A 12546-nucleotide genomic window follows, 5' to 3' on the forward strand; every position below is an offset into this window, starting at 1 on the left:
GGCCTTTTCTCTGTGCATGTGCCTCTCTGGTGTCTAAGGACACAGTCATATTCTATTAGAGTAACCTGGGTGAACAATGTACAAGAACCCTTTGTACTATTTTTTGCAACTTTTCTGAAACTCTGAAGTGATTTCAAAATAAAAAGTTAAAATTTCTATGTCCTCTATTTTTTTTTATAAGGTAAGCTGTACACAGGGCTTGACCTTAACACCCCGAGATCAAGATAAAGAGTTGCATGCGCTACCAACTGAGCTAGCCAGGGGCAGGACCCTGTGTCTTCTATTCTTGAGGTCAGTTTGGCCAGATACAAAATCTTTGGCTCATATTTTATTTTTTTAAGTATGTAAACTGTTACTCTCTTATTTCCTGGCAAGTCACATTACTGACAAACATACATAACAATTTTATTCTTTCACCCTTCAGGGACTTGGTCTTTTTATTTGAATATCCAAAAGATGTTTTCTTTTATTTTTGTTAAAATTTTGGTAAAGCTCTTAGAGTATGCCTTGGTTTGGTCATTCTGGGCAAATTTTTCCAACATTTAGTATGTCCTTTCAATATGGAAAATTACATTTTAAAGTTTAACTAAATTAATTTTAATGTTTCAGTAAGGTTTTCTCCAATTTTTTATTTAAAAAAATTTTAGTGTCCAGAAAAATTAAAAGAATATCAATGCAAACATCCATATACACTTCATCAATATTTACCAGTTGTCAAGATTACTACATTTTCACTATATCTGTCTATAAGTGTATTGCATTATTTTTTCATTTATATTTGCCCAAACTTTTGAGAGTATAAAATGCATAAGAACTGTTTGGGAGCTACTACTTATTTATTTGCCCTTGTGAAAAAAGAAATACGAATAAGATCTGTATAAAGAAGTCTAAACAAGTTAGGCCCGCAGTTCATAATAGTCAGTGGTTATTATTCTGTGACCGTGAAATAACCACATTTAAAATTTTTTCACAATACCGTTTTCCTCTTAGTCCACACAAACTTAAGTAAAGACTGGGCAGATTTTTAATTAACTTGACTTATCAAGTAATAATAATCCAGAAATCCAGTTAGTAATAGCCATCATTTATTAAGCGTTTACTATTTAAGTGATATTAGATTAGGAGATTTCACAGACTGAAAGATCGCTTATTTATTACGAGATGTTTGCAAGGCGAGTAATATTCTCCTTGTTTTTATAGTGGTTCTTATAGAGGCGGGTAATTAAGGAAGCTACAACTGACCACATACTAATAAGTGATAGAAGGAGGATAGTAAGTCAGCTCTGTCTGAACCCAAGACCTGATCTTTCCACTACAGAGCACAGAGTACTTGGAAAACTCTAACACACAGCCTGTACAAAATGTCTAAAGGTCTGAATGACTCCCATGGGCCAATCTGTACTGGTTGAGATGAAGGGCTGTTTTCTGAAGCTTGTTCCTCTTTATGTGGCGCAGGCATCCCGTAATGCCCACTTCTGTGGATATCACAAAAGGGAACATTTCTTATCCAATGTGGTTCCTGTGTGAAAGATCTTCATGCAGCTTGATTTCCCAGAGAACTCCTGTTTTGCTGCCCCCCATCCCCTCGAAGTAGGCCTGGATTTCCCTTCTCAGTATCTGACATTGGCAGGCTCCCTGCGTAGAAGAAAAGAGAGTTCAGGTAGTGTTTCAACTCTTCTCCCCTAGAAAGTTTTACCTGTAGAAAAGAAAGGAGGCTGGGGGAAGTAGCCAACTGGACTGGATTCTTAAGGTACATGGTGGGGCAGGCACCCATGCCAGGGTGCTGGGTTCCAGCACGCATTGTATTCCACTACAAGTAATCATCCTGATTGAGTGGGAGCTTGAATCCATAGTGTGTGATCTCCAGGAAAAATAATATGGCCTTGGATAATTCTAATTCTGTCCTAGTGTTTGGGATCAGCAGTTCACCTACATATTTCTTTTTTTTTCTTTTTAATCAACTCTATTGTTGATTAATTCCTACATGTATTTTAGCATTTCCTTTCCCCCCCTTCTTTTTGATTATTATCATAATACTTATTACAAAATGCAAATTATATAGATACATATGACAGAATGTGAAAGTTTCTTTCATTTAAAAAAAATCACCATTTGTTGGGCACTAATGATGTTCCATATTCTCTCTCTCTCTCTCTCTCTCATATATATATATATATCCTCACTCATTGCTTGCAGCAACTCTATGAACAGGCATTATCATTCCTATTTTGCAGGGAATGAAAATGAGGCACACAGATTAAATAATTTTTCCAGAAGATCTACTAGGTAACAAAAACCATTCTTATTGCGCTGAACTGCATTTAATTCTTGCTTGGCTGACTTGCAGTCTTTCTCACATTGGCTCTGTTGTGATCTTTTCTCCATGTGATCCTTTTCTCCTCTTTGACTTCAATTATATCTTTTTCTGATGGCATGTACTATGGGGAACTCACTAGCTAATAAGCTTTTCAAGAACAAGAAGTAGTTATGTTTACTTACACGCCTATAGCACAAGAGTGCCTATAGTTGCTAAGCAGTTGGTCTTCATAGAATCAATAAGTGAATGAACAGAGTTTTAACCAACAGGCACTTGTATGCATTGTCTCGCTTGGGCCAGTTAAAGTAAAATAAACTCCGTTTTAAAGGGACAATGTATACTGTTGCATTGTTCAATTCAAGAGAGAATTTCATGCTATTAGTTGTTTACACAGAGATTTCCTAAGAATAATCACATTAAGAGTTTAGAATTTTTTATGTGCTGTCTAGAGTTGCCAGATGTCATTTTTTATATATTAATCTTGATTTGTCTTCCACCATCCTCTGTTTTTACTATTGTATGTGGGTGGTTTTCTCTTGTGTCCAGGTTAGAGCTCTCTTGCTCCATTCAGAAGTCTCTTGCCCAAGCATCTCCTCAGTTTGCCTTGGTAAACTGCCTCATACCAGTAGTCATCTTGGCATTGGTAAATGTACCTTAAGAATCCAGTCCGGTTGGGCACTTCCCCCAGCCTCCTTTCTCTTCTACAGGAAAAACTTTCTAGGGAAGAAGAGTTGAAATACTACCTGAACTCTCTTTTCTTCTATGCAGGTAGCCTGGTTGCAAACCCATGTTTCTCCCAGCTGAGAGAGCTGTTTGTATTTGTTTTCTGTGAAATCATTTAAGTGGGAACAGGCTGAGGGTTTGAAGAACTTTGGTGGCTTTTCCTTCAGAGGTGGTTATGCTGTCACAGGACATTTTCATCTCTTTGGGGCATTCACATGGGCCCCTTCTTCTGCCCCTTATAGATCTTCACCCACCTCATAGAGGGTCACTCTCACCACACCCTGTGCTCCTTTCTGATGCAGCCATGATTACCCAGGAGGCCTGACTTCGGATCTGCCACTGGTCTGCAGTTTGACCTTTTAGAAGTTGGTAAACCTTCCTTGGCCTCTTGGGAATTGGAACTTACTTCAGAAAGAGAATAGTGAATTGACAGTTGTGGAATACGGGCCTAAAAAAAAAAAAAAATCAGCAGCTAAAAAAGTTAATTATGCCAGTGTTTCTCCACCCATTTTGTTGATAAAAGAGCCTCTAAAATCATTACCTGTCAATCCGATCCTTCAGATAAAAGACTTTTCCTTTGAAAACAGTCATCACATGAAAATCTGAGAGCTAATATCAATATTTATTAGGGGACACATACTCCTCCTGTCCTGTTGTATCATGGATTTACAGTACAACCAGTTATCCTGGGCTCCCTGAGCTCTTTCAAGGGTTGTGCTAAAATTAAACCTGTCGGCTGTTCCTTGGGAGAATCACAGAGTTTCAGACATTTGTAGCTGACTTGCTTGCCGAAGTATGAAAGTAGTTTTTTTTTTGAATCTCTACTTGGAAAAATATTTCTTCTTTTATTTCCTCTACCCTTGTGGTTGCTGGCTATTGGTATCTGAAGGCCAAACCAAGTTCCTCTGGTGGTGATTGACATGTTCTGCAACTACATAGGTCAAAAGGGAAGAAAAGATGTATGTTGGCCCCTGAGTGGAAAGAAGAAACAGGAAGATTAACAGTAACAGGAAGCTGTGCCAGAAGGAATAAGAAACTTAAAACTGAGAGAAGAAAGAAAACTTTTTAAGAATTAGTTTTGGAGAAAGATTAGGTCAATCAGGAATGTTAAAAAAAGCTCAGTATACAAAGTAAGAAGCAGCAAATGGTTCACATGAGCTGACATTAGTGCCACAACAGATTTAGAAAGGACTCACATGGCTTTTTCCTAGAGGGAAATACAGTACTCCATCAATGGTCAAGTGTTTTAGGCTGTGTATTAGGTACAGTTCCCCTTTTTAATCTCCAAGAATTTTCTAGGAACAAGAATCAAAGGCATTGGTTGATGAATGAGTTAATGAAGGAATGAATGAATAAAGGGAATGGAACAAGGATGGTGATATTCCTCTCTGACCCAGTCAGACTGCACTTGGGACATTGTGCTTAAACTGAAGGACCACTGAGATGATGACAGTGTGGGAACCATGTACTATGAGGAATTTCAAAGAAACTGGGGAAAGTTAGCTTTCAAGAGGGGACATTTCAGGCTGGCGGAGGTACCTTGTTAGCTGCTTCCAAATATTTAAAGTCTCAATGAATTAAATTAAAAACTGAGCAGCATTTGGGGGCTGGGCACTGGGCATGGAATACGGGATGTGTAGAAGATGTATGAATATGTCCTGCCTTCTGGACACTTCTCATGTAGAAGGGAAAAGGATACTGAGATTCTGACAGCTTTAAGACAAGATTTCAGTTTCATAAAAGGGAAAGTATCTTTATAAACAGGCCTGTCCCAAGGTAGAGGGGCTGCTTATGAGACAGCAAGACTTCCTGTTGTGGCCGTTCACAGTAGTTTAGATGACAAGGAATTGTAGATGTCCTCTAGATTCCTATAGGGACCATCTACATCCCTACATCTACATCTACATCCTATTATATAGGATGACCATCTATGACAGGGCTATTCTTGGATGGGATTCTTTATTCCCTTCTACTTCTCATGAATTTTCTGTGGTTTTGCATCATAATATTTGAGAAAGGAAAGAGGCTAGAGAGTAGGCAAGTAATAAAGGGAGCATAGCTTGAGTTATAAAGCATAAGTAATCATAGCTTACTTCTGTTGAGAGTTTGCCAAATCCTTGGCAGTGGTGGGCAGCACCTATCCCATGAGGTAGTACCATTTTATCTTCTTTTCCCAGCTGCTGAAGTAACTTGCTCAAAGAGCCACATCGGGTCACCCAGCATGGGAACGGAGGGGCATGCTCTGACCTCCAGGCTGTGCTGCCTTGCTTGCTCATGCCTTGCATCATTCCTTGACTCAAACCTGCACTTGTGTGCCTGCCAGGAATGATACCTTCAAGGATTCTGGGGGATGCATTTAATTTTGCTACAACTTGCAGAAGCTCCTGTGAAGGCACTCCATGTATAAAACTGTGGGAATGTGAGGAGCCGTGCAAAATTATTCAGAGCAGAGGTTCTTACCTGACATTTGTGTGTGCGTGTGTGTGTATGTATGCGTACACACATCACTCTGTGAAGACATCTGTAGCTTTAATTACATTCTTAAAGGGATGACCCCTGGCCTCACAAAAGTTTAAGAAATAACTGATCTAAGGCTCTGTGGAGAGAAGAGAGAGTCTGTCCAGATATGGACATTTTTATTCACAAAAGGAATCAGCTAGCTCAAAAAAGAAAAACAAGACAAAACCCCAGCAATTGAAGTTATTAAACCAATTCATTCTGATTGTAGGAATCATCTAGATTTAACCTTTTGGGATTCGCTTTACTAGGTCTTTCAGACTCTGTGAGGAGGCATTTAGTGGATGCTGCTTTTTCCCTAAAGGAAGTTGGGAGTGCTAGACGAACACAGGAACTAACCGGGCTGGGGAAATGAGGATTGCTCACTGGCTTTCCTTCAGCACCCTTCCCCGAGGGTTTTGCAATATTCAACAGTAGAGTCTCTGAATGATCATTTTGTTTCCACGAAACTTCATTTCTCCCACCTTCGATCCTTGCCCGACACCATCAAGCATCGCACGGCAGTGAAAACAAAGACAACAAAGTAGAAACTGGGTAGATCAAAAGCAGTCAGATTTCCAAGTAGAAAATTCATCTCTGTTTCTGAGCATCCAAAGATGCTCTCAACATTCTTGCTGAATGCTTTTGATGCCGGAATAGAACTCCCCTTGCATAAGAACTGCATGCTCGTTCGTGCTATCTGTGAAGATCGTTCTTTGGCAGAAAACTTCTGCAAAAGCTATTGGGCGAAGAGAGGTTTTTGCTTATATTCACTAGTCTTATATTAAGCATTTAATGATTAGATCCCTGTATTTCTATTGAGATGACATAAAATATCAATACCACTAGTCATGTGTTAACAGTCCATTCTCTTGCAGGAAATGACCCAGGGAAAAAAAGAAAGAAAGAAAGAAAGAAAATCAAATACTTTTAACAAGTGAAAAAGATCACTTCTGTTTTGACTTAGCTGCTTTTCTTTTCTTGCTTAATTCTCGCATCTGCTTTGGAAGGACGGCCCCTTTGCCTAAGTGTCCAGCACCACTCTCCATTAACTTGCTGACATCTCCCTTCCTATATACCCTGCCTTGGGCTTCCCTGTACAGTTTTTGCACATTAAGATTTCTTAGTTGTTATCAGCGATAGCTCTGGATTTGTTAGCCATGAGGCTGAAAATCAGTATATATTGGTTCCGTTGATGACATCAAGGTGTTAATAAGGTGGAATAATATAATTGATATATGAACAGTGTCACAGTTTATAAACCGCTTTCATAGGCAGATCTCTTCTAACTTTAATGAAACATGTTATCTTGGAAAGAAATTGTATTTTCCTGGAAAAATATTACATTAGATGACTGTCTCTGGAGATCCCTGACAAATACGTCGTGTCTGTCTCATGTCTATCTCTATCATTTCTCTGTCTTGAAGACCATATCTTTTTTGCTACTAGCACAATAAAGTAGCCAGGACTTTTCCACTGAGAAGAGAGTCATCCCACACACTCACTGGAGATGGGAAGAATTCCAAGTCTTGATCCTGCTTTACTTTCTATGAGCCAGAGGGTTAACTCATCTCCTCTTGACTCTTTTTTTTTAGGTTGTGTCTGTTTTGCAGATGAGTGGCCATATTCATTAAATGTGGGCTTAACTAGTTTGATGAGAGGGGTGTTGGTGGGGAGGGAGTAGCTTATGGTTTGCTCTGTGGGCCAACAGTGCTAACAATAATGGAAAGCACATAAGCCACTGCTCTTAACAGTATTGGCAATTACTTTTCTTTACAGATCTGATTTCTTTTTAATAGACTGTATTTTTTAGAACAGCTTTAGAGGAATGAAAACATTACCAGTATAGTACAGAGTTCGCATATACCCCACACCTAGTTTCCCCTATTACTAACATCTTAAATCAGGTTGATATATTTGTTATAAGGAATGAACCAATAATGGTATGTTATTATTAACTAAAGTCCCCAATTTATTCATATTTCCTTCATTTTTACTTACTGTCCTTTCTCTATTCCAGGATTCCACCCAGGGTACCATATTACATTTAGTTATCACATCTCTTTAGGCTCCTCTTTTGTGTGACAATTTCTCTGACTTTCTTTGTTTTTGATGACTTGAAAGTTTTGAAGAGTAGTTGTCAGGTGTTTTTGTGGATGCCCGCTATTGGACTTTATCTGATGTTCTTTTCATGATTAGATGGGAGTTATGGTGATTTGGGAGGAAGATCACGGAAGTAAAGTGCCATCTTCATTACATCATTTCAAAGGTACATACTATCGACACAATTTCTTTTTTTTTTTCAGTTTGATTTGCTTTTATTATTATTTTTTTAATAAATTAATTTTTATTGGTGTTCAATTTACCAACATACAGAATAACACCCAGTGCTCATCCCGTCAAGTGTCCCCCTCAGTGCCCGTCACCTATTCACCCCCACCCCCCGCCCTCCTCCCCCTCCACCACCCCTAGTTCGTTTCCCAGAGTTAGGAGTCTTTAGGTTCTGTCTCCCTTTCTGATAGTTCCCACACATTTCTTCACCCTTCCCTTATATTCCCTTTCACTATTATTCATATTCCCCAAATGAATGAGAACATACACTCTTTGTCCTTCTCCGATTGACTTACTTCACTCAGCATAATACCCTCCAGTTCCATCCACGTTGAAGCAAATGGTGGGTATTTCGACACAATTTCTGACTGTTGATGTTGACCTGGATCACCTGGATGATGTGGTGTCTGTCAGATTTCACTCCTGGAGAATTACTTTTCCTCAAACTCACTATGTGCAGCCCACACTGAAGAAATAGGGAGCTATTTTCCCACTCCTTCTGGGCAGAGTCTCTACATAAACTATTTGAATTCTTTTGTATGGGAAATTTGTCTCTTTCCTCTCAAAGATCACTTTCCAAAAGTTATTAAACACATTGGCATCAAAGTTTTAAGAGAAAGATATATTTTCATTTCTCTACAGTATTACTAATCTGTCCTTCCAAGATATGTATTTTGAATTACTCTACAAACCCCAAATTCAGTTATAGCTACAGATGTGTCAGGCATTGTGCAGATGCTCAAGGAAGCAATATTACAGTTCCCAGTCCACTGAGAAATGTTAGAAAGTCTCTGGGAAATTCCTAAGTGGAATCTGAGACTCCCAGGGCAGCCCCACGCCAGGTGGGTGGAGGATGCTGCAGACAGTCACAATGCAAAGGACTGATAATGCAAGTGTGGCAGAGAGTGTGCTCTGGGGGCCTAGGGTGGAGCAGGAATGCCTTCCCCTGGGGATAGATCAAGCTGATCCTGAATGGGGTGCGGGGCACTGATGAGTGGGGCTGGTGAGGCCTGGAGGGAAAGAGTTGGCAACAATGTTCTCTCTGCAGAGATGGGAAGTAAGAACCTCAGGTGAACAGAATTGACTTAATCACTCTCCTAAGTTCCTGACAGTGAATGTCATTGGTCCATGCAATCCATCTCTTGTTTCATTTTATTATGTGTTTTCCTTTTTTTTTTTTAGGATTTATGTATTTAGTCATGAGAGACACAGAGAAAGAGGGAGAGACATAGGCAGAGGGAAAAGCAGACTCCCTGTGGGGAGCTGAATGTAGGACTTGATCCTGGGAACCCGGGATCACTACCTGAGCCAAAGGCAGAGGCTCCAGCACTGAGCCACTCAGTTGCCCCGATTTTTGCTTTCCACCCATTCATCCTTCTCCCCAGTCCCATTCTCCTTGCTCCGTATGCACTCACTCTGGTATGTTCAAGCAGAGTCCTTTCCATCTACTTTCCTGATACTCCCATTTACTGCAGTGTTGTTTCGAGTTTGTCATTTTGTTTTATTTTTTATTCACAATTTTTTTATTATTATTTGAGTGTAGTTGACACACAGCATTACATTAGTTTCAGGGGCACAACATGGTGATTCAGCTGCCCTATATGTTATGCTGTGCTCACCACAAGTTTAGCTACCACCTGTCACCATGCAACACTATTGCAGTATCAGTGACTCTATTGTCTATGCTGTACCTTTCCTCCTTGTGCCTTATTCATCCATAACTGGAAGCCTACTCACCTTCACCCGTTTTTCCCATCCATTAAAAAATTTCTATTATAGTATTATATGCTAGAAATATTACTATTTTTTACTTTTTAAAACTTTTTTCTTACTTTATTTGCACTCAATATTAATTTTAAAATCTATCTACATATTCTCCTTTACCCTGTCTTTTGTTCTACTTGGGCTTCCAGAGGACTGGATGAGGCCCCCCATACTGGGAACAGTGATCTACTTTATTCAGTCTACCGACTCAAATACTAAACTCACCTGGAAATACCCTCATAGACATACCCAGAATAGTTAAAAAAAATTTTTTTTAAAGATTTTATTTATTTATTCATGAGAGACACACACACACACACACAGAGGTAGAGACACAGGCAGAGGGAGAAGCAGGTTCCTTGCAGGGAGCCGGATGCAGGACTTGATCCCGGAACTCCAGGATCATGCCCCGAGCCAAAGGCAGATGCTCAACTGCTGAGCCACCCAGGTGTCCCTAGTTTTTATAACCAAATATTTGGGACTCCCATGGCCTAGTCAAGTTGACACATAAAATTAACTATCAGAAAGAGAAGATGGGGGTGAGGGGGTGGGTAATGCATTTAATTCTTTTCTAGAAAGGTTGTTGAATGTCCAGAAGTTAGGACATTGGGCCTATAGGAAATATAATTAAACATAATATGCAGGCCAGCTGTAAATAATATTTAAATTTAAATAAAAGATATTGATTTTCAACTTTTAGAATTTATGGACAAAGAATGGATGATGTTTGCAGTTGCAGAAATTAACGTAAATGGTAATGAAAGTAGGACAGTCAAGTGCAAGTTATAGGGTAGAAGGTGTGAAGGGAAGATGTTAGAACGAATGGGAGGTGTGCCATTATCCTTTTCGTATTTAGAAGAGAATTAAGATACTCATGTTGACAGAACAAAAAAATAGGCATGATGTTGAATGGAAGCCTAGTCATTCTCTCTCCCTTTCTTGAGGACTCAATGAAATGGTAATATAGGAATAACCCCATAATAGCAAAGAGGAAAAAGATTAGCAGCAAAAAGTGGTCTTAGTAAATTTGTGGATACTGAAGATACGGGAGCCCTTTGATGGTTAGAGCAAGAGTGCTATAGCTCAGAATTTCCAGAAGGGGGCCCATAACACCGGAGAGCTTCAGTCTGCAGGCCACAGACCTGGAGACCCTCCAGGATCAGGGGATGATGAACAAGTACAAGAGTTGACGTGAGTGCGAAGGAAAGCTGGTAATGGTGCTGAGGAGAGGGGGGATTTAACAGAAAGTCTGTCTAATGTTTTCTCCCTGGAAGCACTATTGACATGTTGTGCTGATCAAATTTTATCAAATGGGACAGTCCTGTGTATTGTGGTTCATTTGGTGTCCCTGGCTCCTCCCCATAAATGCTAGTACTAATGATCCCTTAGTTAGCAGGACAATGACAAATGCATCCAGTTGTTTCTAAATAAAACGGTGTGCTGCTTGCATTTAAGAAACACTGGGAGGAATGCCTGGAATGGTTCCACACACCCTTTTTCCTTCTGCACAGAAGACAAATAGTCGAGGTTTTTCCCTCCCTCCATCCCTATACATCAGATGTCTTTCTCAAGAAATTGGGTAAAAATCTCTAAGAATCAAGGTTGCGATGTGGATGCCAGTACCAGCTTGGTACCTTCTCGTGATAATAAAAATCTGCCAGCAACAAGCCTTACACCTATGTATAAAATTTAGTCAGATTTTTCTATTCTTGGAAAAGACCTAGTGGTGGCACAGTGGGTAGGGAGATGTACATATACAGCAACAGCAGAAAATAATAATAATAATAATAATAATAATAATAATAATAATAATAATTTCACCCAGTTTACCAACAGCTATATCACTGGGTATAAAGAAAACCAGCAAGCATGGAAATAAATAACATAATAGATCAAATAGGATAATTCTCTTAGAAGAAAATGGTTAAACCAGAGAACACAAGAAATTTAGAGAAATCTTCTGCTTGATGTCCTCAGAGAGGTTCAAGAAGGTTCTGTATCCATAAAATTAGTACAGTATGCTATGAAAAAAGGAACAATGATGGAGTAAGAAGGTGCTCTTGGGGGGATCCCCAGGTGGCTCGGCAGTTTAGCACCTACCTTCGGCCCAGGGCATAATCCTGGGGTCCTGGGATTGAGTCCCACATCGGGCTCCTTGTGCGGAGCCTGCTTCTCTCTCTCTCTCTCTCTCTCTCTCTCTCTCTTTTTCTCTGTCTCTTATGAATAAATAAATACAATCTTAAAAAAAAAAGGAAGGTGCTCTTGGAAATTAAGCATTTACTTCCCAAAACTAAAATTTCAAAAGAATTGAAATATAAAGTTGGAGAAATTTCCCCCAACATGAAAATAAAAAACGAAGAGAGAGAAAACTTTATATAAACGAAGCCACTAATCCTGAGAAGTACAATATTTGACCAATACAACTTCCATATAGATGTTTTATACATATTGATAGAAATAAATGAATTCAAATCCATTGGTGTGGAAAGAAATTCTTCATGTGGCCGTTTTGAATTTGAGTAGATTCTTCTTTCATTGCCTGGAGTATTGGGATGAGGATCTCAGATTTGGTCCTTTTCCTTTGGTGTTTTTGAGTGCTCCTGGAGCCACTGTTACAGCCAAAGGACTTCTGGGGTAAAGACAGTGGCTTCTCCCAGTCAGGAGACCACCAGGCACACCACACCTGCTTGCGATGCCTGGACCCGTTGCTAATGGCAACTGGAGTTCACCTTCGCCCTCCCACTCCAGCTGCCTTCCAGCAACTCCCTGTGGATATTCTGCTGGATTCTTCTTCCTTCCAGACAGATCTCTGCTCAAGTATCATCTCCTAAAAGAAGCCTTCCCTGATCATCTGAGCAAGAACAGGCCCCTCCTACATCATCCTTCTCTGCCTTTGTAGCCAGGTTGACATGTCT

Source organism: Nyctereutes procyonoides, unplaced genomic scaffold (genome assembly GCF_905146905.1).
Source record: "Nyctereutes procyonoides isolate TBG_1078 unplaced genomic scaffold, NYPRO_anot_genome, whole genome shotgun sequence".
NCBI lineage: Eukaryota > Metazoa > Chordata > Mammalia > Carnivora > Canidae > Nyctereutes > Nyctereutes procyonoides.